General features: G+C 52.0%; 1 protein-coding gene across 1 annotated transcript in view; it reads right to left on the bottom strand.

Annotated features, from left to right (window-relative positions):
* The window catches only part of DKK3 (dickkopf WNT signaling pathway inhibitor 3), a 43,236-nt gene that overhangs the window by 25,049 nt on the left and 10,865 nt on the right, over positions 1–7,322 (bottom strand). The window lies entirely within an intron of this gene.

Here is a 7,322-nt window from a genome sequence, read left to right as displayed (position 1 = left end):
CACACACACACACACACACACACACACACACACACACACACACCTGATCCAGTTCTCTCCCACCTCCCCTGCCTCCAACCCTGATCTAAAGCTGGTCAGTCGAAGGAGAGGGCACAAACAAGGCCTCTGGTGGCATGGTCCTCCAGCCACCCTCCCCACTGGGGGGAGATGTTTTAAGCGGCAGGCCCTGCGGGCTCAGGGAATTCTTGAGGAGATCATGGCAGACAGGTGGGGTGGGGTGGCCAGCATGGCGGTGGAGGGTCAGGAAAATCACCTCTTTGGATCCTCTAAGCTGCTGCCTGAGCCTTTATGCGCCCAGGCCTGAGGGGGGGGTTGCAGTGTCTTGCTCAGATGCTAGGGAGGCGGTCAGGGTGTCTGACATACCTCAGAGGCACCCACAGAGACACTGGTCCTCACGCTGGAAAAGACTGGAGCCATGGTCAAGAAGGGTGCTGCCTGGCCCATGGGCAGCAGGGACCAGGAATTTCTGGATGGTCTTCCACCTCAGCCTGGGGGCCCTTGAGTCCCCTAGTTCCCAAAACAGGTGGCATTAAGAACAGGAGTTTTGGAATCCGTATGACCTGAGTCATTTTTCCCTTCCCTTTTGAACGGACTCAGCCACCTGTCAGCTCAGTTGGGTAACTGTATTATTAAATTAAAAGTGGAACAGAGGTGGGGGCCAGCCCCTACCGCTAGTCACGGGTTTAGTAATACTACTTCTGGGTTCAGTAATGCACAATTGTATGGTTGAGATATATAAGCATTATATTAAAGTCATCGAGAGCATGAGAGGTATTACAATAATGCAGTCAGACACATTACATGATAGCATTGCTCACCTCAGCCCAGCTTGGTGGTCCACTTGGAGAGAGGGGAAAGGGAAGGAGGACAAGGGAACAAGGGAGAGGGGAGTGACCAGGGAGTGAGCAGCAAGGAGCTCAGCGTGTCCGAGAGCTCTATATTGCTGACCCACGCCTATATACCTTTTGGGGGCATGCCAGCCCACTAATTACAGGTAGAGACATATGTCACAGGGAGGGGTTACACTATAGGGTAGCACAGTAATGAGAGGGTGGTCTCTGGGTCTCTATAGGAACCACTATCAGTAGGGTGTGAACTCCGCCCACAGGAACCAAACTAATGGCCTTAGGCTCCAGAGAGAGGTAACCCATTGTCTCTAGCAGCAGGGAGTAGGGCTAGTGCAGGCTGGCAACTGATCACCCTCAGGGGCGGAAGTGCCTGCGCACCTGACCTCCCTCCACAGGTAACTGCTCTGATTTTCTATTACCTCTTCTAGAAACTTTGACCTACTGCCCCTTTTTCAAAGAGAAAGAAACAAATTACTTAGTGTTCCCCTGGCAAAGAAAAACTTTTGTACTATAGCCCATAATCCAGGATAATCTATTAGGTGAGGGTTTACATTTCTGACCATTGACTTTGTATCCGACAGTTGAATACATATGGTTTTTGAAGGCTCCTGGTCCAGGCTCAGTTAGTTCTATATCTTGCCCCTGAAATCCTGTCTCTGACGCAGGGAGACTTGGAAGGAGGTGAGCCCCCGTGACTCAGTAAGGAACACTGGGAAAGACTGTGTGGTTTTTGATATAATTTAAAAACAAAAGGACGGATGAGCTTTGCTGAGTTTTTCAACTGATGAGAAAGGACAAGGAAGGGCCATGGACACACATTCTCTCTCTCTCTCTCTCTCCCCCCTCCCCTCTCTCATCTGATAAGTATTTATAGGGGGGGATGAAAACCAATCCCCCAAACAGACTTATAGTATTTAGATAATGTGACCATGACCTGGTAAGAGCGCCCCCAAGACAATTCATCGACCGGTTGTTACACCAGCCAGCATTAGGGCTTCTGAAAGCACCACGAGGTGTAACTTGAGAGCGAAAGGGAACAGTGCATATTTTTTCCAAACAGATTTTAAAGCCAACTACGAAATACATCTTTATTCGAGCCTCAGAATTAATTGCGGATATTTGCTGTATCGTCGCTCAGTAAACAGCACTCATCAATTTACTGACGGAGCATTTTCCCTTCATACTCTAATCATCAAATACTATCTAGCCATTTATAACCATCTGATTTTGTCATAAATAGGTTTGTAATGACATTTTAAAAGCCTAAGTGCCAATGAAGGGAACCCTGGTGGCATAGTGGGTTACGAATTGGGCTGCTGCCCACAAGGTCAGCAGTTTGAAACCACCAATGACTCTGAGGGAGACAGATGATGTTTTCTGCTCCCGAAAAGAGGTATAGCCTCGGAAGCCCACAGGGGCAGTCCTACCTGTTCTATGGGCTTGCTAGAAGTCAGCATTGACTGGATGGCCTATTCCCCAAACCCCATGGGGGTAGTGCCGGGGGGTCCAGGTAGATGCTGCATGTGCAGTGGGCTTGGGCACAGCTGGGGAGCTTAAGCTTAGAGAACCCAGATCTTTGATAAGGGATTGCAAGCAAATTGTGGGGGGAGGGGGAGGGAACTACTCTCCCTTGCAAGACTGTCCTTGGAAACATAGCCTGGCACCAAAGGGCAATTAGAGCCTCTGCTGCTTATAAAGCGAGTAGGAATGTGAGAGCCACGTGAAGCATCATCTCTCACCCAAGGCTTCGCTGGCCCCAGATCTCCACCAGCATAGCACTTGCCCGGTACAGCCTCCGGCTTAGGAATTGTGGAACCTTATTCTGTTTGCTTATTGAGGGGCTCAGTACTCCCCCGGGGTGGTACTAACAGCTTGCTCTTGGCTATTTCCCTGAAAAGCTGGCTGAGCCTACCCTGTCTTGCCACAGAAGAAAGGCCTGGCCATAAGGATTATAGCCAAGAAAGCCCTCCGCAGCAGTCGCGCTCTGTAACACCGAAGAGCTTCATGAGTCAGCACCAATTCCATGGCAGCGGGTCAGAGGGGCTTTTGTGGGGTTTTTTTGCTATTCACCTGGGATGACTTTGGTTTTAGGGACTGTCTCCCATGGGCTTCTCTCTGGCAGCCAGCAAGCGTTGACTGACTGTGCAAATGAAGGAGTGAAGCCAATAAGCCTGGGGATTCTGGTCGCTCTGGACTGAGGCAGTCTGACGTTTACGGACTGCCTGCTCTCGTGTTCCAGGCACCGCGGGGCTGACTTCACCTGGGTGATTTTATTTAACATTCACCTCACTGCCCAATGGGGCAAGTTCTTTTATTAACCCCGTTTTACATACAGGGAAGCCCAGGCTCAGAGCAGTTAAAGAACGTGTCCAAAAGGCATACAAACTAACATGCCACTCGGAGCTGCAATTTGAACCCCACTGGCATGCCCCTACCAGCAGGTATACTGACATTGGCTTGCATGTTGATGGAGACGTGGGTGGTGGGGGGGGGGGTGGGGGGGGGGGGGGGGGGGGGGGGGGGGGGGGGGGGGGTGATGGAGGGGGAGCAGAAGGGGAGGGGAGAGGGGAAGGCATGTCACCATCACCTATTCCCCTGTGACTCACAGCTCAGCAAGAGTCTCACATTAACACGGTGGTTCCTGCAAGAACTCCTGCAAGAACTTCACACCTTCCTAATCTGCTCGGGGACAGCTGGTGCTGGGTCTCTGGCATGTGAAATGGATGAACTCAATTTAAGGGCTAAGATATTTATATTCGCTGCAAGGATCCCTGGTGACGCACTTGGCTGGTAACATTTGCTAATCAAAAGGTCTGCAGTTCAAATCCACCAGGCGCCCGTGGGAGAACGATGTCCCCCTCTGCTTCTGTAAAGATTACAGGTTTGGAGAGTCCACGGGTCAGTTCTGCTCCGACTTTTAGGGTCATGAGTGACACTTCCCCAAAGGCTTTTCTTGGTTTGTGTTTGTTACATCCTATACCTACCTACCCACTGTGGGGCACAGAAGGCTTTTTCCCCAGGTTGTCCCCCCTCCGTTTATTCCAGGATGGTCACTTTAATCATTGTGCCACCAGGGCTGGCTGTAAGACTTCTTCAGCAATGGATCGTCTTCATGGCACAAGCCTACCTCGTGGCATATGGAGCTCTAGGGTTCTTTTCTGTTAGCCCCTGTGTGCTCCCTGGGGCTCCAGTCTGCAACCTGTCACCACCTGGTCACCACCCACCCCCTTGGTAGGTCATTATGGTTCAGGTTCAGCCCTGTTCTCTGTCTGTATCTCAACACCCAACCAGTCACGCCCTGACACATGAGCGCAAGAACAGCAGATGAGTCAACCTTGACTGTCAGAACACATACCTTCTGGCAAAACAACGTGCTCAGGGGGTGAGGCAGGGCGTGGAGCACAAAACAAGCCCAAGGCAGAAGAACTTTTGAGGAAGGGCTCAGGGGGGCTCAGGGAGGGAGGACAGTGGTGGCATGGGGAAAGGTCAAGCTCCCAGTCAAATTCCATTCTCTTTGCTGGATGCCAGGGGGGGGGTAGCTAATTAGAAACCAGCACAATCATTTTCAACAACAATGACCCTGATATAAAGGATCTTGATACACTTTGCTGTCCTATCCAATCTTGGGAAACAGGGATGGTGTCCTCGGTTGATAAATGAGGACAACAAGTCACCAAGGATGGAGTATGTAAGAGTCAGGGTAGCATGGGGACCAGGCTGGCTTCACTCCTGGTTCCGACTTGCTCCAGCTGCGTAGGGGCCACAGAAGGGCTGGGGCTCCGAGGCCCCTGCAGCTGCCCTCAAGCCTGCAAGACAGCCAGGAAGAACCCTTTGAGAAGGGACAGCCCCCGCCCCCCCACCCCTGGGGCACTTCCATGAAAATAATCCCAGAATGCTTCCTCATCACAGTTCCTTCTGAAACTCCATGAAAGGGATAGGCTCCAACATCCGAAACAGGGAACCCAGGTGGGCGGTGCGTTAGACGATGGACTGCTAGTAAGCTCAGCCGTTCGAAGCCACCAGCCGCTGTACTGTAGACAGGAGAGGCTGTCTGCTTCTGTCGAGCTGGACGGGAACCCTAGGGAGCCGCTCTACTCGGGCCTGTCTGGTCGCTGTGGGTGTGAAGGGACTGGATGGCGGTGGGTTTTGCTTTGCGGCGTTCCTTTGCTTTTGTTTAACATAAGAAGGCAGCACCCCGGAAGAAAACAGAGCCCACGCCTGCTTGTGTTTAGTTTGTGATTGTGAGTGTGTGTGTGTGTGTGTGTGTGTGTGTGTGTGTGTGTGTGTGTTAAGGGAGAACTTGCGGCCCTAATGGAAAAAGAGGTCCCTAAGCCCACTTCCTCCTCTCAGATGCTCAGTTTGACCTCTCTGGGGTTCAGGTAACCAGAGGCGGACTGCCCCCGGGAAACGAACAAACAACCTTCCAGAAGCTCAGCCAGAGCCGGGCATCCCCCTTCTCCAGGCTCCCATACAAACAAAGGGCAAAGCCTTCTCACCACGGCAAAGGCACTGGGTGTCACCCTTGAAGAGAATGGCCTGGTCGAAAGGGCATGGCCGGTGCTGATCATTCTTGTTAGGGTAAGGTGACCAGATGTACCACTTTTGGCGGACAGTCCTGATTTTTAACAATTTTTCCCCGCGTCCCGCAGTGTTTTTAAAAAGTCCCAATTTTTGAAAAGAATGCACGACAAGCTAGGATGTATGGTTTTCGGCTACCGTGTGGCTATTTTGCCAGGATATGATTTTTATCAATGGTGTCCCGCTTTACCGATGTTAAAATCTGGTCACCTTATTTTAGGGGGACAAGGAAGTTGCTGGGTTCGTCCAATCTCTGCTACCTGGACATTTGGGGTAGTGACATCAAGGTTTTGAGGCCACTGGTAGAATGAACCTGCAGAGGAGTCCCTGAACTTGTCGGTTCACATGCGGTCTGTGCTGGGGGGGAAACATAGGGACCCACTCTCTCCTGCCCTGCTCTAGGGTCAAAGCAGAAAGACCACACGGGCAGGGAGCGCTCACCTTCGTGGATGGGAGCCACGAAGGAGCCGGTGTGTCCCTTCCAAAGGGTGCCTTGGCTAATTGGGCCAGAACTGTCCTGTTTGGGGACAGAGCTCAAAAGGGAACATTGTCCATACACACATAATGGTTCACCCTCTCTCCCTCCCCTCCCCTCCAAAAGCAACACATCCGTCAGCCTGCCCATGGCCTGTGAAGTGGGGCAGGCTGAGGCACCCCACCCCCACCCCCCTGGGCACAAAAGCCTTCCCACTGAGACATCAGGCCACATGCTCATGGGCAACACACTTAGAGAAACGATCAAGCCTCTGAGTCCTTGCCCTTCTCCCATTTGAATGTAAAAACAGACCAATCCCTGGCACAGAACACGCTAACAGTTCTAGACAGGCATATAGTGTTACAGTCTGTGAATTCCCCCGAGCCTTCTCGGGTTGCCATGCATATTAATCCACATACCAGCATTGAAGAAAGAAAAATATGGGGTGTTGGGTGATTGTTTTTAATTGCATTCACCTGGGAATCTCAAATCCTGAACATGCAGCCACTGTTTATGGGATTTTATGGTTTGTTGTCCTTTTGCACAGCAAGTCCCCCTCTATGCGCTTTCCGCAGTGCGGGACATAGCTCAGATCCAACTGTACAAATCGTTTAAATGACAGAGTGATGACATGGGGTCGTGGTGACAATATCCCACCCATCATAGTCCTCTGAGGGCAAGCCAGTCTTTGTATGGCTGGCTGCTCTGAAAGGGGGCTCCCATTTGAATAAAGGGGGCCCCAGCCCAGGGCTCCAAGAGCCTCAGCAAGAGGCTCATGCCCTCACTTGTTCCACTGATTGCCCCCTCTAAGACAGTGCCCCTTCTACCTGCAGGCCTCGCTCCTCGACACAACCATCCTGCCTTGGGACCAAAGAGCAGGGAACTGAGGACCAGGAGCAGGAAGAACAGCTCCGTGTGGGAGGGACACCGCTTTCCTTTTCGATTACTGGGCTCCTCTTAGGATGAGCTTGTTCCCACACTGCCGGACCAGGCCTGGGGCGGAGAGGCTGTGGGGGCCACGTGAGCAAGGGTCTCATCTCTATCCACACACCTGGTATTTCTTTGTTCTCTTTCCAAAACTGTGATGGGGTCATGGAAATAACAACTGGATTTTTTGGTTGTCTCCAAGGCCGAAGAGCATGGTGGCCTAGCTATTACCAGTCTGGTCAGAAATGTGGGACGTTATGGTAGAAACGAGGCAGAAGAGGTGCTAGAGCCAGTCACCTCCTGCCCACAGTCCGCAGTTCGGGTCCCCTTCGGCAGGCTGAACATAGGGGTGTGTGTGTGTGTGTGTGTGTGTGTGTGTGTGTGTCCCCTTCGGCAGGCTGAACATAGGGGGTGTGTGTGTGTGGTGTGTGTGTCTGGTGTGTGCGTGTGGTGTGTGTGTGTGCTGTGTGTGT

The sequence above is a fragment of the Echinops telfairi genome, unplaced genomic scaffold, assembly GCF_000313985.2.
Source record: "Echinops telfairi isolate 266 unplaced genomic scaffold, ASM31398v2 ScPeMD7_60;HRSCAF=208, whole genome shotgun sequence".
NCBI lineage: Eukaryota > Metazoa > Chordata > Mammalia > Afrosoricida > Tenrecidae > Echinops > Echinops telfairi.
The sequence above is the reverse complement of the archived record's forward strand: the minus strand, read 5'-3'. Positions and strand labels throughout refer to the sequence as shown.